Raw genomic sequence first — 27749 nt, 5'->3', positions numbered from 1 at the left:
CTTTTATGGTAGTTGGCAGCTTTTATAAAATGACTTGCTGGTCTTGCAGGTGTATCCATTATCACAATTGTCAGTATTTAATGGTACCCATGTTAGCTATATTAGCCAGGGGGCTGAAGAGCCATGAAAATGGGAGTAACCTCTGACCTCAGAAATCGTTCTTTTAAAATGAGGACTGAAACATTGGTGATAGGAAATTTGAATTGCTCTTGCAGCTGCAGTGTTTGTTCTGTGAATACTTAATTTAGTTTAGAGCTATACTTTTTCTTCCAAATCTGTCAGTCTTTAAAAAGCATCAAATTCACTTCAGGAAGAAAAAAAAAATTCTTCCTTCCCAAGACTGTATTATTGAATGCAGTATTCAGGTTTCAAACAGTTTCATTTAGGTAATACATATAGTTTTACGAATGGGAATCCTCACATTTGACACGCTCTGTTAAATACATAGCTCGTTCAGACCCTGGTCAGGATATTGCTGCAGGCACTTATTTTGGATAATCCTTTTAATGCCTATAACTTAACTTCTTAGCTATGTAAAAGATTGGTAGAGTGTAGAGATATAAATGTACATGTGTATGTGTGTATGTGTAGTGTATATATATTACTGATGTGTAAATATGTGTGTATATGTATATTATGTAAGTCTTTAAAAGTTTTGTAAAGACTTTTGATGTTGTGTTATATATGTACATATTTAGATATTTGAAAGAAATTGTGAAAAATTTATGTTTGATGTGTAGGAAGTTACACATAGAGTACTCATTTGGGTAATGGGATTGCTATGGCTAATTCTCACATGCTGACCGAAAATTTAACTCAAAGAGATTTGACAGTAATATTTAAAAAAAAAAAGTTGTATTGTGGTCTCATTGCTTTGAAATTCTTAATTAGTCTAACTTTTACAAGACTCTTCTACCCTTACTTTAAACATTTTAATAATGTATTTGTTGATCAGAGAAGAAAGGGGGGAGGGAGAAGAGGGCAGAAACCTACCATTTGCTGTTTTAATACATACTGAGGCAAAATCTAAATATTTATTATATATTTTAATATTTGCTATGTATTTAATAATGTTAAATGATTTTGAAAAATCAGGAAAGAATATGATAAAAATAATATGAAAGTAATCTGAAGTTTTAAACATTTTACAATTAAGAATTATGTGAAATAAAGAACTATAATTATTACTTACTTTATTACATGCTGTATTGAATTATAAGTTCTGATAGTGAGAACTGTTTGGTGCAGTTTTGGAAAATGATAAAACATTACTGAAATCGATTTGAGTTTAAATGCTTATTAAATCAAAATGGGACCAACTGAAAACTGAAATGTAGAATTTAATCATGTTTGAATTAGGAACATAGTTATAGTTCAACTTGCTGCTTTTCTTCATTTTGTATTTAACATAAACAATCACATATAGAGACATAATTGTTCCTATATCTAACATAAAACACAATCTTACATGCTTTTTGTCCTGTCATTAGCATTTCCTTATATTGAAGGGTTAGAGGTGCCTCTTGCAAGTATCATGTCCATTCCTTAGCCAACTGTAAGATGAGGCTTTGATACCAACAATCTCCTTTCTCTACTCTTTACTTGAACGGAGTGTACATATTCTCTGCTCCAAAAGTGAACATTTTATGTAACACATTTCCTGAATTCTGTACCTTCTTTTAATTCATTAATTTGTTTGTACTAGCTGTTAATAATCTAACTCTATAGGAAGTTAACCTATTTGTAAAAGAAAAACAATTATTTTGATGTTTTAGCATGTTAACAGAGGTCAAATAAATATTTATCTCTTATTCATAAAAATAATGAGTAAAGTAAATACTATTTCTTAATATAGGACTTGTTTCTGTACTGAATAAAATTGTGAGGGGCGCCTGGGTGGCTCAGTTGGTTAAGCGTTTGACTTTGGCCCAGGTCATGATCTCATGGTTCATGGGTTCGAGCCCGTGTTGGCTCTGGGCAGACAGCCAGAGCCTGGAGCCTGCTTCAGATTCTGTGTATCCCTCTCTCTCTCCCTCCCCCACTTGTGCTTTCTTTCTCTCTCAAATATAAATAAACATTAAAAAAAAAGTTTAAAAACATTGTGTAGATCATCTTGAAACCACCTTGAATAGCGATACAGGAAATAATTTCTATATAGATTTTTGAAATTTAGTTGTTTTTAAATGCAATTTTTTTTTGGAATATATTTCCATTTATTTATGTCATCTTCAATTTTTTTCATTAATATCTTATAGTTTTCAAAATACAGATTTTTAATCTTCTGATTAAATTTATTCCCAAGTTTAAAGAGCCTAAATGTCCATCAACTGATGAATGGATAAAGAAATTGTGGTTTATATACACAATGGAGTACTATGTGGCAATGAGAAAGAACGAAATATGGCCCTTTGTAGCAACGTGGATGGAACTGGAGAGTGTGATGCTACGTGAAATAAGCCATACAGAGAAAGACAGATACCATATGTTTTCACTCTTATGTGGATCCTGAGAAACTTAACAGAAACCCATGGGGGAGGGGAAGGAAAAAAAAAAAGAGGTTAGAGTGGGAGAGAGCCAAAGCATAAGAGACTCTTAAAAACTGAGAACAAACTGAGGGTTGATGGGGGGTGGGAGGGAGGGGAGGGTAGGTGATGGGTATTGAGGAGGGCACCTTTTGGGATGAGCACTGGGTGTTGTATGGAAACCAATTTGACAATAAATTTCATATATTGAAAAAATAAATAAAAAAAGAAAAAAAAATTTATTCCCAAGTTTATTTATTCTTTCTTATTGTGTTTTTTCTTTCTCTTTCTATTTTATTTTATGTTTTTGAATTAATTTGTTTTTTCAATATATGAAATTTATTGTCAAATTGGTTTCCATACAGCACCCAGTGCTCATCCCAAAAGGTGCCCTCCTCAATACCCATCCCCGACCCTCCCCTCCCTCCCACCCCCCATCAACCCTCAGTTTGTTCTCAGTTTTTAAGAGTCTCTTATGCTTTGGCTCTCTCCCACTCTAACCTTTTTTTTTCCTTCCCCTCCCCCATGGGTTTCTGTTAAGTTTCTCAGGATCCACATAAGAGTGAAAACATATGGTATCTGTCTTTCTCTGTATGGCTTATTTCACGTAGCATCACACTCTCCAGTTCCATCCACGTTGCTACAAAGGGCCATATTTCGTTCTTTCTCATTGCCACGTAGTACTCCATTGTGTATATAAACCACAATTTCTTTATGCATTCATCAGTTGATGGACATTTAGGCTCTTTCCATAATTTGGCTATTGTTGAGAGTGCTGCTATAAACATTGGGGTACAAGTGCCCCTATGCATCAGTACTCCTGTATCCCTTGGGTAAATTCCTAGCAGTGCTACTGCTGGGTCATGGGGTAGGTCTATTTTTAATTTTTTGAGGAACCTCCACACTGTTTTCCAGAGTAGCTGCACCAATTTGCATTCCCACCAACAGTGCAAGAGGGTTCCCGTTTCTCCACATCCTCTCCAGCATCTATAGTCTCCTGATTTGTTCATTTTGGCCACTCTGACTGGCGTGAGGTGATATTTGAGTGTGGTTAAAATAATACTTACTATAAAGCTACTGCAACATAACCTTTTAATAAAATGCCTTGTTTCTATTTAGAATACCAATAAAAATGAAGTTATTAGACTATTTAAGAAATAGGGAATACAAACCATGTCCTGAATCACTCAAGAAGTGATTTGTTAGCTATTATTTACCTATCTGTTCATCTATCAATAATGACATTATTTACTAAAATTATTGGTTAAATTATCTGATTGCCTATAGATAATAGTTCAGCTATTAGAAACATACTACTAAAAATTAGTTTGATAATACTTGGAGTAATCAAAGTATTAACAGTTAATTTTTAACCATCATTTGTAGAGAAGACCTTATTCAGCATATTTGGTTTATTCTAACTATACGTTACAGAAGTTTTGGTAGTGTGGAAGAATTTTACCTGCTTTCACCTTGCAATATCTGTACAGGTTTTACTTTAAGTGAAAAGAAGGGATTTAGGCATCAAAAAATTAGCCAGATGGCAATGAGATAATATAGTTTTCTATGTAAGTGTAAATTGTGGGCTGTCTTAGAGGAAAATACAAAAATTAAAAAAAATTAATAATTGCATATATTTGGCAAAAGTTTCACCTCTTGTCAAATGGTATTTTTGCTAAAAATAGGTTTCCTTTAAATATTTTAGTAATTGGATGTTGAAACAATATTTTTTAGCAGTTTATTAAAGTTCTGGGGGAGTTGGATTCAGTAATTGCAAAGAGGAAAATTGAGAAAAACCTGAGAAATAGACACCAGCCTATGAATTCTAATGACTAAACCTATATTATTTTGAACATATCTACACTAACCATACAGTTATCTTGCATCTTACCTCATATGATATCTCAGAATAAAACAAAAGTGACTGATTTCCATGAATAACCCATTGGGCAGTGAAATTCTATCAGGCTAGTTTCATCTTTTCTGCTAGCTTTCCTACTTTAAAAACTGTAAACCCTTAATAAATTGCTATAATCTTGTTAGTTTGAAAATACATGTCAAAATAATACATGCTTTAAAAATACTTTCCTTGAATGAGACATGAATGAATGCTTTTAAAGGAGGTGTTGAAACTAGTGATTTTGATGATTGATACTAAGCTATAAAGAAAATACACGGGGTAATATAGTATATTTAAAGCAGACTTATGTCAGTAATATATGCAAAATTGTTGAGGTATTGAAATCTTCATAACTGGACAATCTTGCTTGTATGAATTTCTCTCCCTTTGAGTTCCCAAAGCAATTTGTCAAAAGCAAATTTAAAATTTTTAAGGGTTGTTTTAAAATATTTTAAGGTAAAAAATCTAAACTCAAGTAGATTATAGTGAGCTAATTCTATAGGATAGTCACATTTCTCAATGTTTCTTATTTTTCTGCCCTAGTATATTAATGAATCAGTTCATATGTAGTGAGTCAGATTTTAATTGATTAATTATTTTGAGTATAGTTGACACACAGTGCTACATTAGTTTCAGGTGTACAACATAGTGATTCCATAAGTTTATGCTATCTGTGTTCACCACAGTGTAGCTACTATCTGTCACCATACAACACTATTACAATATCTTTGACTATATTCCTTATGCTGATTCTTTTATTCCTGTAACTTAATCTTTCCATAACTGGAAACCTGTATCTCCCACTCTTCACCCATTTTACCTATCCCTCCTACCCTCTCCCCTCTGGCAACCATCAGTTCGTTTTCTGTGTCTGATTCTGTTATTTATTTATTTATTTGATTCCACATAGGAGTGAAATCATATGGTATTTGACTTTTTCATATGACTTATTTCACTTAGCATAATACCCTCTTGGTCTGTCTGTGTTGTTGCTAGTGGCACAATCTCATCTTTTTTTATGGCTGTTCATGTAATACACACATCATCTTCCTTATCGATTTGTCTATTGATGGACACTTGGATTGCTTCCATAATTCCGTAGGCTACTATAAATAATGCTGCAATAAACATAGCGTTACATATACCTTGCCAAATTAGTATTTTGAGGGGGTTTTTTGGTAAATACCCAGTAGTGGAATTATTGGATCATATGGTATTTCTATTTTTAATTTTTTTAGGAACTTCCATACTGTTTTCCAAGGTGGCTCTACCAATTTACATTCCTGCCAACAGTGTAAGAGAGTTCCTTTTTCTCCACATCCTCATCAACACTTGTTAGTTTTTGTCTTTTTGATAACAGCCATTCTTTAATAAAAAACTTTTTTTTAGGGGCACCTGGGTGGCTCAGTCGGTTGAGTGACCGACTTGGGCTCAGGTCATGATCTCATGGTTCGTGAGTTCGAGCCCTGCATCGGGCTCTGTGCTGACAGCTCAGAGCCTGGAGCCTGCTTCTGATTCTGTGTCTCCCTCTCTCTCTGCCCCTCCCCCAGTCATGCTTTGTCTCTCTCTGTCTCAGAAATAAATAAACATTAAAAAAAATTTTAAAAACTTAAAAAAAATTTTTTTTTTAAATTTATTTATTTTGAGAGAGAGAGACCCCATGAGCAGAGGAGAGGCAGAGGGAGAGGAGGAGAGAATTCCAAGCAGGGTCTGCGCTAACAGCACAATGCAGGGCTTGATCTCACAAACTGTGAAACCATGACCTGAGCCGAAATTTAGATTCATACACGTAAGGGACTGAGCCGCCCAGGTGCCCGGATAGTAGCCATTAAGACAGGTGCTAGGTGATATCTCATTGTGGTTTTGATTTACATCTTCCTAATGATTCGTGATGTTGAGCATCTCTTCACTTGTTGGCCATCTGTGTGTCTTTTTTGGAAAACTGTTCAGTCCTCTGCCCATTTTTAATCAGATAGTTGGATATTTTTTTGGTGTTGTGTGAGTTCTTTATATATTTTGGATATAAACCCTATATTGGATATGCCATTTGCAAATATCTTCTCCTGTTCAGGAGTTTGCCTTTTTTGTTGTTGGTTTCCTTCACTGTACAAAAAGCTTTTTAGACATGCCTAGAAAAATGTTACTATGGCTGATGTCAGAGACATTTATGGTTTCAGGTCTCAGACCTGGGTCGTTTTAATCCACTTTGAGTTTATTTTTGTATATGATAATAAGAAAGTGGTCCAATTTCTTTCTTTTGTATGTAGCTGTCCAATTTTCCCAGCACCATTTGTTGAAGAGACTGTCCTTTCTCCATTGTATATTTTTGTCTTCTTGGTCATGGCTTAATTGGCTGTAAAAGTGTGAGTTTATATCTGAGCTGTCTGCTCTGTTCCATGGATCTTTGTGTCTGTTTTTGTGCCAGTACCATACTGTTTTGATTGCTACTGCTTTGTAGTATATCTTGAAATCTGGAATCAGTACCTCCAGCTTTGTTCTTATTTCTCAAAATTGTTTTGGCTATTCAGGGTCTTTTTTGGTTCCATACAAATTTTAGGATTGTTTGTTCCAGTTCTGTGAAAAATGCTGTTGGTATTTCGATAGGGATTGCATTGAATCTGTAGATTGGCTTGGGTAGTATGGATATTTTAACAGTATTGGTTTTTCAGTTCATGATATGGAATATCTTTCCATTTGCTTGGGCGGTCTTCAGTTTCTTTCATCAGTGTGTTGTAGTTTTCAGAGTGCAGGTCTTTCACTTTGGTTAAGTTCTGAGGTATTTTTTTCTTTTTGGTGCAATTGTAAATGGAATTGTTTTCTTAATTTCTCTTTCTGCTACTTTGTTATTATTTGTAAAACTGCTACCAACTTCTGGGTATTAATTTTGTATCCTGCAACTTTACTGAACTTATGTATTACTTCCAGTAGTTCTTTTGGTGAAGTCTTTAGAATTTTCTATGTAGAGTATCATGTTATCTGCAAATAGTGTTGGTTTGCCTTCTTTACCAATATGGGTACCTCTTAGAGTCCATTTTTATTTTAACATCTTATTTGGGAGTCTAATTTTATAATTTCACATATTACTTTAAATAATATTGCTAACAACAATTTGTAAATACTTGGTCATATATAATTGAGGGATTGATTATATTTTACTTGATTAAAGTCAGGAGTCTGGACTGTGTGACTCTTGGGGTTCCTTTCCTAGCATTTCGAGTCATACTTTTTAAAAAATAAATTTATTTTTGAGAGAAAGAGAGAAAGGGAGGGGCAGAGAGAGAGGGAGAGAGAGAATCCCAAGCAGGCTCTGCACTATCAGTGCAGAGCCAAATGAGGGGCTTGATCTCACGAACTGTAAGATCATGACCTGAGCTAAAGTCAAGAGTTAGACACTTAACCGACTGAGCCACTCAAGTGCCCCTTGAGCCATACTTTTGAATGTAGATCATGTTCTTATTTTGACCTTTGTGAAATTTTAAAAATTCTTGGTTTTTTTGAGCATAGTATATGGTGTTTGAAAATTTATCAGACTCAGATTCTGTCATTGGGGGACATATGTTCTTATTTAGCAGAGATAAAACATTCTTTCATTCATTTGACAACAAATATTTATAAAACATCTCATATGTTCCATAAGAGTAACTAAGTTATCAGGGCTCACGTTGATTTCAGTCTTGTGCGGAACACAGACAAGTAAATAGGTAATTAAAATCTAAGTATGTAAGTTGATGAGTACTATGATTGGGGAACATACAGGATACACTGAAAGTACCTGTGGTGGAATTAGGTTTGTCCATCTAACCAAACCTTAGTGGGGCCTGGTGTTGGGGAAAGTTTCCTGGAGAAAGTTTTGGCTAACTCGAGGCTTAGCATGTATGCGGGTTAACCAGGTGAAGTGTTGGAAGGGGAAGGGAAGTAGGGATGATTAAGTACATTTCACACAAAGTATGTGCAAAGGCACAGAGGAGTTAGAAAACATGGCATGACTCATGGGACTCTAAGACTTCAGTGATCAGAGACGAAGGTGGTGGCATGAACAAGGAGGATTTCATGTGTGGTCTTGTGTATTTTGGAATTTCAACCTTGGTGCAGTGGGAAGCTGTTAAGGTTTTTCAGAGAAATGACACAATTCTTGTTGCTGTTTGGAAAGATTGTGCTAGCAGCAGGATGGAGAATGGGTTGGAAGAAGTTAGATTAGAGACGAAGATGCACAATGAGGACTTTCTGAGTAATTGGTTGAGATAAAAAGTCATAAGCTATTTTGGTGCAGTAGAGATGGAAAGAACTAGATGAATTTATGAAATTTTAACTGGTAACAGCGACAGTGTTGGTGATAGGATGTGGAGGTTTGTGGGAGAAATAGTAGTAAAGGTGACACTCAAGTTTCTAACCCAGGTAACTAGGTACATAGTGCGTCCATTCAATATGATTGGAATAATGGAAGGAATCAGGGAAGAATATGAATTCAGTTTTATAAATGGTAAACTTCCAAATTAATGTGAAAGAGTGTGTGCAGATGGCCAGTAGAAGTTGGATATATAAATTAGCTGCTCAGGAGAGAAATGAGGACTAGTGACTAAGAGTCATCAGCATATAGGTAGTAATTGGAGTAGATGGGGTGTTTTACAGGGAGGATATAAAGAGATGAGATCTCAGAGGATTCTGAAAAGAGGACCCTAAGGGATCCAATATTTCAGAGATGGACAGAGGAAGAACAAGTGAAAAATATTAGAAAGTAGCAGGTAGAGAGAGGTAGGATGAAAATGAGGAGAGTGCAGTGTCACTGAAACCAATGGATGAGAGTGATTAAAAGGATATCAGGCAGAGTAGAAACATAATGGTAGAAAATGCACACTATATGGGAAATTCAGATGAAGTGCTGTGTAATTTCAGATGAAGGAAAGATTCTGTCTTTGCTTCAGGGATGTTTCATGGAGGAGGTTGCATCTGAAAATCACATTTAAGGAAGCTCCTGAATGGTGGGAAATAATATTCCAGGTAAAGGGGCAACATAGTAAAAGGTAGGAAAGTATAAAGCTATAGAACTAACAAGTTGTATGTCAGCTAGTGACAGTTCTAGGGTTCATGTTAGAGATAGGACTAGATGGGTAGTAGGGGGAAATGATAATGAAGGCCTTGCTTGACATGCTGTATGTTTTTGGCAATAGGAAGACATAGGAGGATTTTAACTAGAATGATTTCATTCTTTTAAAGGCTGAATAATACTAATATTTCATTGTATAGATATACTACATCTTGTTTATCCACTTACAGCAACATATTCTTTAAGGATATGCATATAGGTAGTAGTCTATTTTGAAAAAGGGAAGTAACCCAAAATTCAGGGTGTTAGTCACTTCTGGAGGAGGGAATGGGAGAGATGTGACTGGGAGGGGACAGGAGGGTTTTAAGGTACTGGTAGTGTCCTGTTTCTTAAGCTGTATGGTGGATACAAGATATTCATTGTATTTATTAAATAGTACTTTTATATTTCATACTTTGTATGATATATTTCACAATTTAAAAAAAATTCATATGATCATGCCATTAATGTAATTTTCAGTGTTTTATAAATAAAAGAATGCTAAAAGATTTGTTTTTTGATAAGATTAATCTGCCAGGTTAGATTGGGACAAAGACAGGTTCTTCAGAGAGATTATTGAAATAGTCCAGGAAAAGGAGCACAGGGCCAGAACCCAATTAAACTATAGCACTGGAGAGAATAGGAAATTAGTATAAAACAAGCAAAAAACCCCAACAACAGTATTTGAACTGGTGGAAGGGACAGGGTGAAGTGGAGGCGTTCACTTCCAGTTTGCTTCCTTTCCTTTTTCTCATAGTGACTTTATCTAAAATCGCTTGTGTTAAGCCTCCCCCTATTCACCTTGCCTTAACTCAACAGAAGACCTCTTTCCATTCTTCATTAGGAAAAAATAAGTTATTAAGCTTTAATGTGTCACTTTTTTTGGTCCCTACTTCATATCAAGAAACATGAGGAGGGGAGCCTGGGTGGCTCAGTTGCGTAAGCCTCTGACTTCTTGATTTCAGCTGGGTTCGTGATTTTAGGATTGTGAGATCAAGCCCGGTGTGGGGCTCCGCGATGAGTGTGGAGCCTGCTTAAGATTCTCTCTTCCTGTCTTTCTGCCCCTCCCCTGCTCACACGTGTGCATGCTTGTGTGTGCATGCACTTACTCAAAAAAAAAAAAAAAAGGAAAAAAGAAGCATGAAGAGTCTGACATTTTACCTTACTTGCACACTAGTAAGTTAGCCCGCTACAGTTTTATGGATGCTGGTAGAAAACATAAGATGCCTGGGTCAGAGGTGAAAGACAGTTTTCATTCACAGCAATCGAGGGGTTGAAGTACTAGCATTCTTTGCACTGGTTCCCTGAACCCTAGTTCCCTGAAGAGTGCCAGCTGACACCTATACATGCAGTGGGCTGCATTATGGAAGAGGAACCGTGAGCTTAGGGAACCTAAATCTTTTGTAATTGGAAGTAAGCATGCCTGCCCTTTGCTTCATAAGAAACATTAACTCTATTTTCCAGGGTTGTTTGCTATCCTTGAAAAGATAGTATAGAAAAAAAGGGCACTCAGTGCCTTTTTTTGCAGAAACCTGAGATACCTATACAGAATTATCTTCCAGCATCTCAAAACATCTTAATCTTCATCCTCTTTCATTCCTATGTATCTCAGAAATAAGTCATTTTTTTTTCATGGCTAACGCTTCAACTTTGATTTTCATGCTCTTCTCTTTGGACTTCTGAGATCTTGTGTCATGGCTAAGTCTTCTCAAATCTTCATTTACCAAATATTTATTATGATACAGTATGGATGTTACAAAGCAGCTTTATGTAGCACTTATGCTAGTGGAGGTACTGAGACAAACAAGCAAAGAAATAATCAAGATAATCTTAGAATAAGATAAGCCCAATAAAGTTAAAATTAAAAAGAATGGTGTGACAGAAACTGAGATGGTCCTGTTTTATATGGTCATCATTGGAGAAGACTTTTAGGAAGAATTGATATGCACAGAGATCTGAATTACGAGAAGAATCAGATTTCTACATAAAAGAACAGCACAAAAGCTCTGAAGTAGGAATGAGATTAATATTTTTTGAGAAACAAAAAGAAAGCCCATGTTTCTGGATTGTAGCGAGCTAAGGAGGACAGTGCTAAATGATGAATTTAGAGAAGTAGGTCATGACAAGAGGTTTGAATTTTATTCTATCTATAGCCTTTGTTACTCCACTATATCTTTCTTTTAAATTTATAGATATTCTAGGGCCTTTTCCTGTTCTAAATCACTTTTTGAATAGATGCCACTACTTCCCTTTCTTTTCCAAATTCTTTCAAACCGGAAGAATTAAAAGATAAATTTTCAGCACTGTTGGATGACAGGAAATGGTGCCATCAGATATTGCGAGGAATTCCTGAGAGACAGAAAGCAGAAGGCTGGAAAATGACAGCCCAAAATGGCACAGAAAACAACTGCGCATGACAGTAGAGCATCAAAACTTTCAAGTTCTTGGTAGTAGGAGTAATTATTTAAAGGTATGTGCCTTAAATAGAAGAAAGTATTTCTCTTTGCCCAGTTCTTTCTCCTCAAATCATGCAGATACTCATGTCTACTTCTCCCTTCTTTCCTCTCTCTCCCTCTCCCTCTCCCTCTCTCCCTCTCCCTCTCCCTCTCCCTCTCCCTCTCCCTCTCTCCCTCTCCCCCTCTCCCCCTCTCCCCCTCTCCCCCTCTCTCCCTCTCTCCCTCTCTGACACATGCACACACACATACACATAGACATGCATATACATATGCACACATACATACACATAGTAGCAATAGCAGGCAGCAGTTGCATTGGCCCATTTCTGAAATTTCAAAGCCATACATTAGGCAAACTACTTATCTGGGAAAGGCTCCCAATGTGGCTGTAGGGACATGAGAAAAGAGTAGGACATGAAGTACCTTGGGAGGATTTACCTATGTTACAGATGTGGATGGAGGAAAAATAAAAGATAGCCCTGCCCAGGAGGGAAATATGTTAGAGTTTTCCACAACCAGAGTAAAACTCTTTTGTTTTTGTCACTTGGAGCCTCCTCAGCTTGCCTCTTTATGCTAGTCTACACATCTTAATGTGACTCTGGCCATTATATTACCAGCAGTCAGCCTTCCTGTACAGGAGAGAGACCAGATTGGCGAAACACCTATATGGCCAGCTGTGTATACTCATCAAATGAAATTTTTGTTTATAAATACGAATGGATGGCCAAGGATCATCAGAGACTGATAAAAGAACGAACAGCAGGGAAAAGAAGAGCCAAGATGAACAGACCACTGATTTGGATGAAACATTTAATTCAAAGAAGAGCATATGAAATATATTCAAATAAATAACTTCTGAGAGATTCCAGAAGATAATGGAACAAGAATAGACCACTATTCAAAAGAAGCAATGAGACAATAATCTCATTGTCTCTGATATACATACATATATATATGTATATATATATATATATATACATATATATATATGTACATACATATATATATACACACACACACACACACACACACATACACACACACACCACATACCACTGACCATTGAACAATGTGGGGGGCTAAGGGTGCCAACTCCATGCACAGTCTAAAATCTAAGTATAACTTTAGACTCCCCCAAGACTTAATTACGAATAGCCTATTGTTGACTGGAGGCCTTACTGATAATATAAACAGTTGATTAACACATATTTTGTATGTGATATATATTATATACTATTATAGTAAAGTAAGCTAGAGAAAAGAAAATGTATTAAGCAAATCATAAGGAAGAGAAAATATCTTCATAGCACTGTAGTGTGTTTATTGACAAAAATCTGGTATAAGTGGGCCTGTGCAGTTCAAACCTGTGTTGTCCAAGAGTGTATCTTCTGGGGTTCCTGGGTGGCTCAGTCGGTTAAGCATCCAGCTTTGGCTCAGGTCATGATCTCACAGCTCCTGAGTCTGAGTCCTGCATTGGGGTTTGTGCTGACAGTTCAGAACTTGCAGCCTGCTTTGGATTCTGTGTCTCCATCTCTCTCTGCCCCATCCCTGCTCATGCTCTGTATCTCTCTAAGATAAATAAACATTAAAAAAAAAAAGTATATCTTCTGTATATGAGAAGAGTAAAACAAGGTAATAAATCTTACATACTGAAATAGTAATCTGGAAGATAAGGTCAAATTAATATTCTCAGTTAGAGTTAAAAGACAAAATGTGGGAGAAAAGTTAAGCCAGGGAAGGTCAATCCAAGCAATCCAATACAACTAGAAATTGAGAAATAAAGGTTGTCCCCCTACTTGTAGCCATTTGGCCTTAGAGAACTGTTGGTATTAGTGGTGGGAAGGGGTATTAGGGATGGACCCCTGGACCTTGCTTCTACCAGAGCATCTCTACTTTTACAAGTTTTATATATTGGAGTTGAGTGTAATATTTTATTTAAAGGAAAAAGTGGTCTACCAGGAAAAAAAAAGTTTGAAAATTATTGACACGTGGGATGAAGTTCAGATTTGCTGCATTTAATTGAAAGGTCTACGCTTTTATCCCGACTTGTCTTTCTAGGGAGAGTGAAGGAAGATTACATAGTAGAAGTAGAGGCCACTCACATAGGCATATATAAGCCAGTGTAAGGATTTTAAGACATGCAAGGAAAAGCTTTTGAAGAGCTTCACACAAATGAATAAAATGGTCTAATTTGTATATTTAAAAATATTTTATATTAACTATGATTACATATTATACATTATATATTAAAATTATAAAAATATTTTTATACTTCTATGGGAAATGAATTATGAAGGTTCAAATGTTGAAATGGGATACTGGTCAGAAGGCATGAAATAAATGCTCCATACAAGAAAAGATGGTGTTCTAAGCTAGAGAGGTAATAATGGAGATAGAAAGAAGTAGCAAGATTAGGATATGTTTTAGAAGAAGCTGAGTCAAGAAGAGAAAAGAGACCATAGGGGTGGTGACTGATAGAAAGACTTGCAAGGGCGGAGTTTTTGTTTGTTTTTCTTTTTTTCCTTTTTTCCTTTCTTCCTTTCTCCATGCTCTGTCTTGTCCTCCCCCCTCTCTCTTTTAGTAAGACATTGAGCTTTCTTTGTAGCCATAGAGTATTACATGTTGGGGAAGGGAAATGAATTGGTGGTAAGACTGGAAATGTTACCCACATTCAAAATGAATTGCTCATATATTTAATCTAATAAAAGAATGTCAGAACTTAAACATTTGTTATCCTCATAGTTTGTGTGCATCATATATTCGGGAGTGGCTTCAACGGGCAGTTCTGGTGCTGGATCTCTCAAGAGATTGCAGTGATCTGATGGCTGGCCTGGAGCTGGTGGATATAAGGCCCAGGAGGCTCAAGCATGTGGTTGGCAAGGGAGTGCTGGTCGTTGTGGAGGGGCCAGCTCTCCCTCTCCCAAAGTGGTCTTCATAGGCTGTTTGAATGTCATCACAACATGGTTCTGGCTATGCCCTCTCACTCTGGCCTGGAGGGTGACAGTCATCTGCAAAGGAAGGTACTGAGCCTCATGGACAGCTGTAGCAGCTGGAAAATGGGGCGGAGCAGTCACAACTTCTTTAAAAATGGTCTTGGGGTGCCTGGGTGGCTCAGTCAGTTAAGCATCCAACTTCTGCTCAGGTCATGATCTCATGGTTCATGAGTTAGAGCCCTGCATCAGGCTCTGTGCTGACAGCTCAGAGCCTGGAGCCTGCTTCAGACTTTGTGCCTCCCTCTCTCTTTGCCCCTCCCCTGCTCATACTCTGTCTCTCTCTCAAAAATACATAAAACATTAAAAAAAAAAATTTAAGTGGTCTTAAATACCCTACCTACAGTGAAAGAAGCATGTAGTGACAAAATGATGAGTTTGGTTTAGATTTGTGTTAAAATACACCTCCAGGGGCGCCTGGGTGGCTCAGTCGGTTAAGCGGCCAACTTCGGCTCAGGTCATGATCTCACGGTCCGTGAGTTCAAGCCCCGCGTCGGGCTCTGTGCTGACAGCTCAGAGCCTGGAGCCTGTTTCAGATTCTGTGTCTCCCTCTCTCTGACCCTCCCCCGTTCATGCTCTGTCTCTCTCTGTCTCAAAAATAAATAAATGTTAAAAAAAAATTAAAAAAAATAAAATACACCTCTGTCACTTTTCTATTTTATAAAACAGGAAAATACTACCTCATATGGTTGTTGTAAAGTCTAAATGAGAAAAATGCGTACAAAGCACTCACCATATAGTGGGAACTCTCTAATTAGCTGAGAAGAGAACTTCTTTCTTCTTGATCAAACATAAAATGAATAGCTTTAAAACCTTTGAGATTTTTCAAACTTGCTGAGTTTAAAAACAAGTAAATGCAACTTCTAAAGGCAAATTACATTTATTTCCTTATTAGCATAATCAGAGATTTATATGTAGAAGGCTAATAACACCCAACACAAATGTAGTTTTCAGGAGTTGACCATTGCTTTATAAGAGTGTTAAACCTTTTATTGAGTATCTTTAAGTTAAAGCACTTTTCTGAGTATGCCACATATTGAATAATTTGTAACAAAGTCATACCATAAACTGACGTTTGAATAAATCATGTCCAAACATTAATTTAATAAATTAGGTACTTTACGTAAGTGTACATTGGAATGTCTATGGAAGGGGATATGTAGTTAAACCAGTGTTCGTGCCAAATCCGCCATGCACTGATATGTATTAAGCTATAAATTTAAAAAATATTTTGTAATTAAAATATGTATACCACCCAATTTTTCTTTATTAGAAAATAACTGACATATAATATTTACTAACTACTGAAAAAATAGCAAACCCTGCTTTGAATACCTAGACACCTTCTCATTGGTTGGCACCATCTGTGACAAATTCTGAACTGTACTGTTTACAGACACACAGCTGCAGCCTGAGTTGGCACCAAAACCAAGTATTGACGCTGTGCTCTTTGCAGCCCTGGCCCTGTCTAATTCCTCTAGGAAGGAGGATATGGGAGAAGAGGTTGCAAACACAAGAGTGATGAGAATAATTGATAGTTTACGTCTCTTCCATCTTAAACAAACAAACAAACAACCCTCCCTCTGTCCTGAGACTCCTTTAGCTACCACCCTCTCTCACCATCCACATTTATGGCTTCAACTACTTAATTGGCTCCCTAACATTTTTATTCTAGATCTCACTCCCAAGCTCCGTATCTGTAGTTGGGTATTTAATGTCTACCTAATGCTTTAATAAGTTAGCTTGACAATCTACAGAATATGCATCTCCTAAAAAAATAAATGCTAACTGTGGGTAGCTCTGCAGTTTCGCACCTATTTTTAAATGCCAGATGACATCGTGGAATGTTGCAAAGTCAAAGTGGTGAATTATCTCAGGAAAATACTAATTTTATTTCTAATAGAAAGTATTCTTTCATGGAGAGTGCCTGTTGAAGTAGTATGATTAGCTGCTACTACAGTGGTTAAATAGACCATCAAATGAGGGAGAATAAAGGATGCCCACCAAGACATTAAAGGCATTGTTAGCATAGGAGTGAGTGAGACAGCAGGATTGAAGCAGTTACTCAATGTTCACTGCTATTTCTGTCTTCAGATGTGTTCTGAATAAACTTGGGACGAGGTGGGAAACTTTTTATTTAAATCAAAATGGCACACATACATAGTATAAGGAGAGTTCTGTAAGGCTTATCAATAACCACGGCATTTCTGATCCTCAGCACCAACCAGAGGCAAGCACTTTCAGTTCTTTAGTTATTTCTTCTGGTGTTTACCTCTGTATTTGTAAACAACATGCATTGCTTATTTCTTCATTTTGAAAATTTTACTTTTTAGCCTATTAAATTGTAACTTTGGAAGAGAACTTAACCCCTGCCTTAGCACTTATGCCCTCCCATACAAACTTCTCTCTCTTCCAGCACAGGTATACCACAGTTTTTGGTTAATCTGAATTGTATGTCTCCAGTATTCTAACTGTATGTAATAAAAGTTTAGCAGTGTAACATACAAAGATTACATTTTTCTTCTTGTATAATTGTGTTTTCTATGCAGTTAATAATTGCATTACTTTTACAATTTGCTTATTTTTTATAGACCTATTATTTTCTTATCCCAACTTTCCCAGCAAAGGTATAAATCTTCTTTCTGTAGATTTGTATGCATCAGGTAGTCTGTTACTGTCAATTTTTTTTTCTTGGCAATATTCTTCATGGAGCTTGCTCTCTTCCTTTATTGTGCATGAGATACAGTTTTATCCTTGTATGATTTCCCTTTATTCCTATTCTGGAAATCCTTTTTCCTTGTTCTTGTGTTGGATCCTTTATTTCCTGGATCCCATATTGTCCTCTTTCATGGTTAATTGTATCCTTTGGTGGGACACATTTTTCAGTAATTTCATTTAAAAAATGCACAATAATTTTTGAGACCTTGCCTCTTTGAACATCTTTAATCTCACACTGAAGTGATAGTTTGGCTACATATAGAATTATAGGTAGGAAATAATTTTCCTTGAGAAATTGGAAGCAGTACTTCCTTGACTTCTAACTTCCATTGCTGGTGTTGAGAAGTCTGATTGATGCCTTGATCCTTTTTAAGTGACCTGTTTTTGTCATGGTTTATTTTTTTCTTCTCTGGAAACCTAAGATTTTTATCTCCAGTGTTTTGATTTTGCAATGATATGCCTAGGGGGTGACTCTTTTGTAAACCATTGTGTTGGGTACTTGACAATTTCTTTCAACCTAGAAACTCATGTATTTCAGTTCTGGGAAATTTTCTTGTATTTTTTCTTTGATAATTTCTTCCCTTCCTTCCATTGTCTCTATTTTCTTCCTTAGTCATATGTGTGATTTAGGATTAATCTGACTGATTCTCCAGATTTCTCTCTCTCTCTCTCTTCTCTCTCTCTCTCTCTTCTCTCTCTCTCTCTCTCTCTCTCTCTCTCTCTGTGTGTGTGTGTGTGTGTGTGTGTAAGTATGCATTTCTTTTTACTTTCAGGGAGATTTCCTCAACATTCATTTGAGTTATTTATTTTGGCTGTCTTATTTTTATTTCCTCCCTTTCCTCCCTTTTTTCAGAGTAGCTCTCTTATTTTTCAGTAATGTTTTGTTTCTTAAGTAGTTGCTCTGAAACCATCTCTAAAGAGTTATTTTACAGTTTTCTTCTATGATAGGGAGGGATAGTCCAGCTGTGCTGGCAGAGAATAGCACCTAGAAGTCTAAGTATTCTTTACATAGAATTTCAAACAGTTCCCTTGTTTTCAATCCTAAGCATTCCTTCAAAAATACTTGATGCTTCTAGTTTCTGAGCCTTTTTAGAGTTCTAGTGCATGAACTCTTTGGCTCTTAGCCATCCACCCTACATGTATTCTTGGCTTTACACTTTTTTGAGTCTATTGTCAGTTACCTCTTATCCATCAGCTTTTTACTCTCCAAAATTTTGTTGATAACTATTTTGTTGCCCTATTTCTCATTCTCCTTGCCTTGTGAGTTTTCTTTCTGTTGTTTACTGTCATTTTATATGTGCTCAACCCCCTATCTTTATTGGGATGGTCCTCTATGTAGGATTTTTGTGTATGTTGCCAACTTTGAGCTGGTTGTGCTACCAAAAAAAAAATCAATCAAGCATTGATATAGGCAATGTTTCCTTCATTCTAATTTACGATTGATTATAAAGTGATATTGATTTAATGTTGAATTCTGATTAAAAAAAAGCAACCCTGTGTTAAATGTATACATTGATTATCAGATACATAAAGTTTCAATGTGAAGCATACAGTAGCTTTATGTGACCCAGTCCTATGCTAGGTATTCATTTTCTCTAAAGAGGCCTCTGGTTCTGAAAATAGATTTATAATTTCAATTTTTGTGGCTGAGATTGTGTTAGACGTTAGAATTGATAACTCTTTTCTCTGTACTTTCTTCCTTGGTTATGATTCTACTTTATTTTCCATACTCTGATGTAATTGTATTCATTGTTTTTCTCTTCCCATCCCCCCATCCTCCACTAAGTTACCACCTCCTCACATGTAAGTTCTTGGGTTTTTTCCCACCTTTATATCTTGAATGCCTAGCACAATGTCTGGCCCAATTTGGGACATGGTAGATGCTTTGCAAATGTAGATTGACCCAAACTAAAATAATTAGAAGATGAAATGATACTTAGTGAAACACTAAAATAATCAGAGTATTTTTTTCTTTTCTATTGAAATCAGGGTCTGTTTTACAGATATGAATATTGAGGAAAAGGAAACTGACATTTATTGAACAATGGTCATTTGCCACATGTTTTCAAATATGTTATTCTATTTACTCCTCGATAAGACAGTCCAGTCTGAAAAGCATGGGAAACATTTTTTTTTTTTAATCCATGATTTGTTTGGGCTTTAAGGTAAAACATGATTGTAATCTAGAATCTTCCTTGTTTTATTCTGATTTTTAAATATTAGTTAATAATTTTCTACTCATTAGGAAATTATTAACATTTTAAGCTGTGATGATGTATGCCTGTATTAAATGTATTAAGGTGAAACTGATCCCTTCTCAGGGGGAACTTGGTGGTTATTCACAGTCTTCATTTCAATAAGAAAAGGCTGTTCTTTCCTGAGTTACCTGCTTTGGTTTTCCATTCAAGTACTGAAACAAAATACCAAAAGTATTATGTAAGTAATTATGCTGTGACAAGCCATTAGTAAAGGTGAAAATGACCAATCAGGGAATAAAGAGTATGAAGGAAGATCCAATCACAATATAAAAGGATTCACTGCAAAAATTCTTATGAACTGGGAGCTTTTAGGGCTTGTTTACATTTCATTAAGAACTTGTCATAGAGATTGAGGAGCTTGTGAATTTAGTGAGAACCACCACCCAATAAGGGGAGTCAAAATAGAAATAAACCTCTGATATAATGCAATAACTTAAAAAGAAGACCTTAATTCACTTAACATTCCTCTGTAAAACATTAATAATTCATGTTAGAGCTTAGTTTTGTATTATCTGTGAAGTTTGTTAAGTAAATAGTGTGAAGATTCTTTAGTGTCTAAGAAATACCAGTTTTAATCAGATGTTTTAGATACATCATTTTACTTAAAAACTGCTAATATACTAATTAAAAATAATCCTTAAATAGTCATTCACATAACTTCCTCCAAGGGTTTTCCAAGCAAAATAAATTAAATTTGGCCAGAAAATAGGTTTCATCTGTATCTTTCACCATGGATTAATTACATCAGTCTAAACTGACACCTGTCTTAGGTGCTTAAGCAGAAGCTTAACTAAAAGGCTCTATTTAGCATAGCATTTAGGCAGAGGGAGGTAGAGTAGAAAGAGCACTGCACAGATAATCTGTGGACATGAATTCTAGCCCTAACTGTTCCTATAACAAACTGACTGAATTTGTGCAAATTACTTTACCTCCTTAGGCCTATTTTCATATCTAAATTAAGAGATTTCTAGTCTATCAGAGTTGATTTGGGTTGGGGGAGGGCAGGCAAAAAGACTCCTTGGAGAAACTGCTATTCCTTGCCCAGAAAAATACTTTTATGCCCATGCACACCATATGTACACAGGCAAATACATGCACAATTTAGTACACAATTCCAGAGGGTTACTGTGAGGATTAGATGAAATAATGAATATAAAATGCATTAAGTAGGTATTTAAAAATGTTATACCCCCTATTCTTCCCCACACTGGGAGTGTTCTTCAGCTTTTAAGTTTTGATAATAGCCATAGAAAAAGGTTTTTCAAGTCTCTTTGGGGGAAAAAAGATTTTAAAGTATACAACTATCAAATTGCATGAGATATTCCACTTTTATAAGAAGCCGTTTCTTTCAACAGTTACTAGGGTTTGTTTTTTAGAGGAGGGGGTGGCAATCTGTCATCAAAGTGTTGACAAGTGAAATCTGACAAGGTTGAGGTGATAGCTGGAGGCCACTTCAAAAATTTTCACTGTCTTTTCTATTTGAAGAGAAAGGATCTCTATCTTTTTTTCCATTCTTGCTCACTTTGCAACAGTCTTTGATTTATATGCTTTTTAAAACAGTAAATCTAAATTGACAAATTATTTCACCAGTTAGCATTGGTTTAGATAAGAGCATTTCAGTGTTCTCTTGTCTTTAACTCAGCTCTTTAGGAATTATTCCTGAAATTCAGTTTACTCTGTCTTCAAAGTCCCATTTCTTTCTATCCATGTATAGCATATGCAATTGTAATCTAGAATTAATTATCATGATTGTATTGCCAACATTTCTGTTTCTTTGTCTTTTTATTGTTGTGACTGAAATACATCCTAACAAGAATTAAGTCCATATTTTTGTAGATAAGAAAGGTGGGTACATATATAAGAGGAGATGGTAGGCAAAGATTATTTTATTGTTGTTATTATTATTTGCTTATGCAAGCCTCCCCCAAATTCCTGATGTAAGCCATTGCAATTATTTTGCAAGGTCACTGAAAAAATGCACTTCAACTGGATACAAGTCTCTTTGGAATAATGGAAATTGTGTGCAGCAAAATATTGAAAATGAACATCAGCAAACAAGATGTTTGTATTAACAGGAACTAGAAAATGGCTATGCAAAGGTCAACACTGATCTTTAAATATTAGTGAAATTTAATTTGTTGCATGTAATGAGTAGAAAGAAGAGGAAACAGACCACAATAAAGAAGCCATTGATAAATTGTCTAAATGTCAAAACTGCTTACAGTATGAAAAATGTTAAACTGACAAAATCTATTTAAATGAATTAAACAATTTAAACAATGCCCAAGGGGAATATTTTCCAAATTTAAGTATAACAGGAGATTTATAAAGATTTTTGCCACAGTTTATTTTGGGAACTTGAAGGGACTCCCACTTTTCTTTCTAGGCAAAGAATCTCCTCTAACCTCTTTTATTTATTAAGAGTGATGCACATTTTCCTGGAACATAAGAATCTGTTGTCTTTTGCTTCATCTAGAAATAGCATCATCTGACCAACTGTGAGCGGCTGTGAAGAACCACTTCTTCACTAGCTGAATGGAGTTCAGAGAGCTTTCTGTTAGGTTATGCTCAATTTTCAAAAAAATGTGAATTCTGTATTCTCTTATTTTCTTCATGTATAAAGCTGATGAAAAAATTTCAAGGGCTAAATATGTCCAATGTATACAATGAAGGATTAATGTTATTAATACACAGAGAATTAGATAAAGAACTCATTGGAAAGATAGGCAAAGATAGAAACAAGTAGTTTATAGAAGAAATAAAATTATTTAAAAATCCATGAAAAGGTGTTTGATCTCTTTAATAAGTGGAAAAATGAAACTGAAAACTACAGGAATCCAATTTTCACATACCAGATTGGCAAAAATGTAAAAGTTAGATAATTCTCCATGTTATAGGGAAAAAGATAGTAATGTTATTGGTAGAAATGTCAATTGGTAGAGTCATCTCGGAGGCCAGTTTGGCATCACCTCTCAAAATGTAAGGTGTGCATATATGTTTTCGTGGGATTATAAGGCAAAAAGTAGAAACAGAATGTACATTGAGGAAATGGTTAAGTAAATTACAATCACTATCCAATGAAACATCTTACATCCATCTTACATTGTATCAAAAAATAGGGATGTACTTCTGGATCTGGATGAAACATTAAGTTGTCTTCCTTCTCTGTCAGGTGTACAGTTTTTAAACTATTAGTGACCTTTCAAGTCTTCTGAAAACAGCGTGGCAGTATGTGCGTGGTCCATAGCACAGAACAAGCAGCATCTAATAACAGTTTCCATTGTAGAATGTTTTCAGATACTTGAATAAATCCAATCTTTAGTTGAGGAAAGTAACCCAAACAATGAAATCAGTCTGTGTATGTAGATAGAGAATATCCATGCTGTGGTGTTCAGGTGAAAAAAAGAAATGGTATGTATCGTAAAATCTTGTCTTTACAAAAACACAAAGGAAGTAAGTATGGGTATGGACACACTGTAAGCATATCAAGAAAATCTGTAAGGCCACATGCCATACTGTGCAGTGGCTCCTTTCACAGTGGAGAGGGCAGCTGGGAGGGGAACATACTCATTTTAACATCAAATATTTCCATATTTGTATTTTTTAAAACAATAAGCATGCATTACTATTGTAAATTTAAAATGTATTTAAAAGTTTCTCTATTTTTTGTATACTTTTAGGTTGTATAGGTTGTTTTAGAAATAAGGACTTTTTTTCATTTTTTTAAAGTCTATTGATTTATTTAAAAAAATTTTTTTTAATGTTTATTTTTAAGAGAGAGGGAGACAACGCGAGTGGGGGAGGGTCAGAGACAGAGGGAGACACAGAATCTGAAGCAGGGTCCAGGCTCTGAGCTGTCAGCACAGAGCCCAACACGGGTCTCGAACCCATGAAGCATGAGGTCATGACTTGAGCCAAAGTCAGATGCTTAACTGACTGAGCCACCCAGGCACCTCTAAAGTTTATTTATTTATTTTGAGAGAGAGAACATGAGTGGGGAAGGGATGGAGAGAGAAGAAGAGAGAGAATCTCAACCAGGCTCCACAGTGACAGCTTGGAGCCTGACCAGGGTTCGATTTTGCGAACTATGAGATCAAGACCTGAGCCGAAATCAAGAGTCTGACACTTAACTAACTGAGCTACCCAGGTGCCCCAGAGACAGTGTTTTCAATACACTGCTTTGTGCTTTTGTATTTTGCTTTTACCATATAATTTCTTGGTGTTATTTGTAAAATCTAAAATTTCATAAGTTTGAGTATTACCTTTTAGCATTTATTGAATACTTGCAATGGCTGCTCATTAGCAAATAAGTATGTCCTGAATATTTATATTTAATATTTAGGTTAAAAAAGTGTTCTAGACTTCTGAGCTCATCAAATCTTTATATCCTATGGAATAACACTTATGATACAATCTAGAAAAGATCTAGATACAGAAAAATAATTTAATAATAATAATTGAAGGTAAATGTCACTGAGGGAGCTAGAACATTTATGTGATAACTGCTGTTTGAATTAAATTAAAGGATAAAATTTTCAGTATTAATAGGCAATTAGTTATGCAATACCAACTAGTAATGCTCAGTGCTTTTCATCTTCAAAGCAGTATACAACATTAATTAATCCTTACAACGTTGTTGCAAATGTAGGTCAGTATCATTATCCTTATTTTTGTAAGTAGGGAAATTGAGGCAGAGAAGTTAAATGGTTTGGGGTAAGTCTGCCATAGCTAGATTAGAAATGAGGCATTTTGGCTCGCAGCCCAGCATTCAGAGCAGTAGAACCACACCTTCCTTAGAAGACTTAATCTCTCTGCCCTTGATAAAACATTACTTCTCATTAAACTGTATTGAGGTCATTTCTACATTGAAATTCAGAAACAAGTTTGACCACTATATAGCCACTTAAAATAAAACACATATACCATTTTTTCTTCTCTTGTTTTCTTGACACATTTGTTTGTTTGTTACTTCCTTCTTTCTTCCTTTCTTAATATTTATTTGTTTTTGAGAGAGCGACAGAGTGCGAGCAAGGGAGAGGCAGAGAGAGAGAGAGGGGGAGGCACAGAATCCAAAGCAGGCTCCAGGCTCTGAGCTGTCAGCACAGAGCCTGACATGGGGCTCAAACCCACAAACCAAGAAATCATGATCTAAGTCAAAGTTGGACGCCCAACTGACTGAGCCAGCCAGATGCCCCTCTTTTCCTTCCTTCCTTCCTTCCTTCCTTCCTTCCTTCCTTCCTTCCTTTCTTTGACACTATACTGTCTTAATTTCTTTTTCATCATCTTCTTGTTGGAGAATTACCAAAATATCTATCCTTGGCTTTATTTTTGTTTTGGGATCTTACTCAGTGATTTTTAACTTTCTATTTATATAATCCCAAGATAGTTTTTGTACGGTCCAGGCCCCTTTTCTGTATTTATAGCTATCAGTTAGACATAACCGTATCTACTTTTATACCTTGAATTCCCACTGTGTCAAAAGTTCAGCTTACCTACATTGGCAAAACATGCTTCTTTTCTAGACTAACCTGCTTCTGTGTATGTTTTAATTCAAAATCTGCTCTTGAAACTAGAATAAACCAAGTGGGAACAGGTCTGTGTAAGGGGTTCTTGTAAACTGGGCGTAACTAAGAAAACTGATGTTTGTGAGTGCTTCACAGAGTGAAGACGCTGAATCACAGTCTAAGGAAGAGGGAGAGCCTGAGTTAGAAACTGAGGGGCAAGGGAAAAGTACTCAGGAAACTGAGTAGCCAGCCAAGTCAGTGGCTGGGCAGATTGAGGTGTGTGGATTGAGTAGTTGAGGTAGTCAAGGGGAGAATGTACTGGCTCCCTTTTACCTGGCACATGATGATAGAGACATACCTGCTCAGTGGAAGCATGTTCAAGGCAAGGGCCACTCTCTGTGCAGTAACTAGATTCCTATTCATTGGGGGTTATTCCAGATTCTTCCTTCTTTCTCGCTTCTACAATTCATTAGTCCCCATAGGATATTGACTCTTTCTTCAACAGATCAGTTGAATCTGTTTTTTTTTTTTTCTTTTAAGCTACTTTCCAACTGCCATCATCCCAAATCAAGTTCTTGTTACTGAATATTGGTGTTATTTCTTTTTCTATGTAGCTTTTCTAACAGGTTACTTGTATCCTCTTCCTCCACTCCGTCAATATTACCACCTATACAATAAATCTTCCAACAACAATTCTGATCTGTTGATTACTTTTTCTAGAATACCTTACCAGATCAGAAACTTGTCACTATTCCTCATTAGCTACCTAGCAGATGTGAAGTCCTGATGGCGACTACCTTAGTGTGGCCCTGATTTATCTCTTCTATTTGTGCACCAAACCAATTGCTTATTATTTCTCAAGCCTTGCAACTTAAATTTTTGTATACTGTTCCCTCATTTTTATTTCTCTCCCTCTGTCAAATCTAACAATCCTCAGGGTAGCTGGGTGGCTCAGTCGGTTAAGCATCCAACTTCCCCTCAGGTCATGATCTCATGGTTCATGGGTTTGAGCCCTCTGTCGGGCTCTGCACTGATGGTGCGGAGCCTGCTTGGAATTCATTCTCTCTCCCTCTCTCTTAGCCCCTGCCCCCCCTCTCAAAATAAATAAATAAACATAAAAAAAACTAACAATCCTCAATGCCCTTCTACTTCATGATCAAACTAGAGCACCTACTGAACACCCTTTGTTGCTAGATTAGCACTTACCATAAACTTCATGTTGTTTTTGTGGTTATTTTATCTGCTACATGGATACTATTTGATAGTAGAGATTCTACTTTGTAAATCTTCGTATATTGGACTCACAGTAAAATGCCATACACCTAAAGTGCTCAAAATATTGGTGACATTTAATTAATATAATTAATATCATAGGACTCTCTGAGGTACCAACGGTCTGGTGTTCCTAATGCTCTAGTCTTCTGTTGCAGTAGGTTCAATCCAAGCTAGAGGTCTCTATTTTGAGACCACTCTGCCCTTTTACACAAATGTTTTCATTGCTTAATTGTTTGGTTTAGTGTTAAATATTTCAAAATATTATTTTAAATCTTAATTTCTGGTAATGTGACATTGATCAATTATGTTCATACATATGCTTAACAGGTATTATTAATGATTCTATGTTGATGCTTGGCAAGACATTACGGGGGAATATGCTGTGTTTCATGTAATTTGAAAATTGCCCAATGATACAGTTAACCAGTGGTTTATCTTAAATTTATGCTTTTTTAGTTGTCTTCATTTTTGTACATTTTGAATTGGTGAATAGATATTCCTCAGAAAGTCTGTTGGTAATAAATAGCAAGTATACACTCTAAGTTTATGCCCAACAAAGATTCCCTTAGGCTCTCTGAGGTATTGTGCTGATAACACATTTATTTTAAATGTCTTGTTGACGCCAGGTATCATTTATCTTTGTTAAACTAGAACAGTGTCTTCTATTTGTTAATTCTTTCCTTTCCCATCATGTTTTACATTAGGGTTTTATTTGCCCTGAAGCTTCCTGTTCTTCCCAAACCAGTCAAAATAGCTGACTTCAGAAACCAGGAAGACAAGTATTTTGCAGATTTATTTAGTGGCAAGTAATCTGTACCTCTAAAACATAGTTTTTCTTTTTCAAAAGAAAAATTATCAAAAGTAAAGCAAGTTTCAGTGTTTTAACACAGCTGTTTTTATTTTGCATGTTACTTTCTTAAAATTTAGTCTGTATGGTAACAATTTTCTTAAGGCAAATAAATATTGATTTATTACAATGTAACCAGTTTTGAAGGGAAGGCTTTAAACTTTTTAAAAATGGAAGTAAAAAGTAAGAAGGCTCT

At 35.9% G+C, this 27749-nt stretch overlaps 1 protein-coding gene across 5 annotated transcripts in view; it reads left to right on the top strand.

Moving 5' to 3' along the window:
• Positions 1-27749, top strand: part of WDPCP (WD repeat containing planar cell polarity effector) — a 381742-nt gene that overhangs the window by 53877 nt on the left and 300116 nt on the right. For 2 of the 5 annotated variants that reach the window (XM_049650297.1, XM_049650298.1), the window contains exon 1: positions 21472-21772. The exons of 1 other annotated variant lie outside the window; for it this stretch is intronic. The gene's annotated coding sequence lies outside the window, so the exon portion shown is untranslated. Of the gene's footprint in view, positions 1-21416; positions 21773-27749 lie in introns of those variants that run through there. 2 more of the 5 variants (XM_049650299.1, XM_049650300.1) reach the window with 2 other exon arrangements.

The sequence above is a fragment of the Panthera uncia genome (assembly GCF_023721935.1).
Source record: "Panthera uncia isolate 11264 chromosome A3 unlocalized genomic scaffold, Puncia_PCG_1.0 HiC_scaffold_11, whole genome shotgun sequence".
Lineage (NCBI taxonomy): Eukaryota > Metazoa > Chordata > Mammalia > Carnivora > Felidae > Panthera > Panthera uncia.
This window is presented reverse-complemented; position numbering and strand designations above follow the sequence as displayed.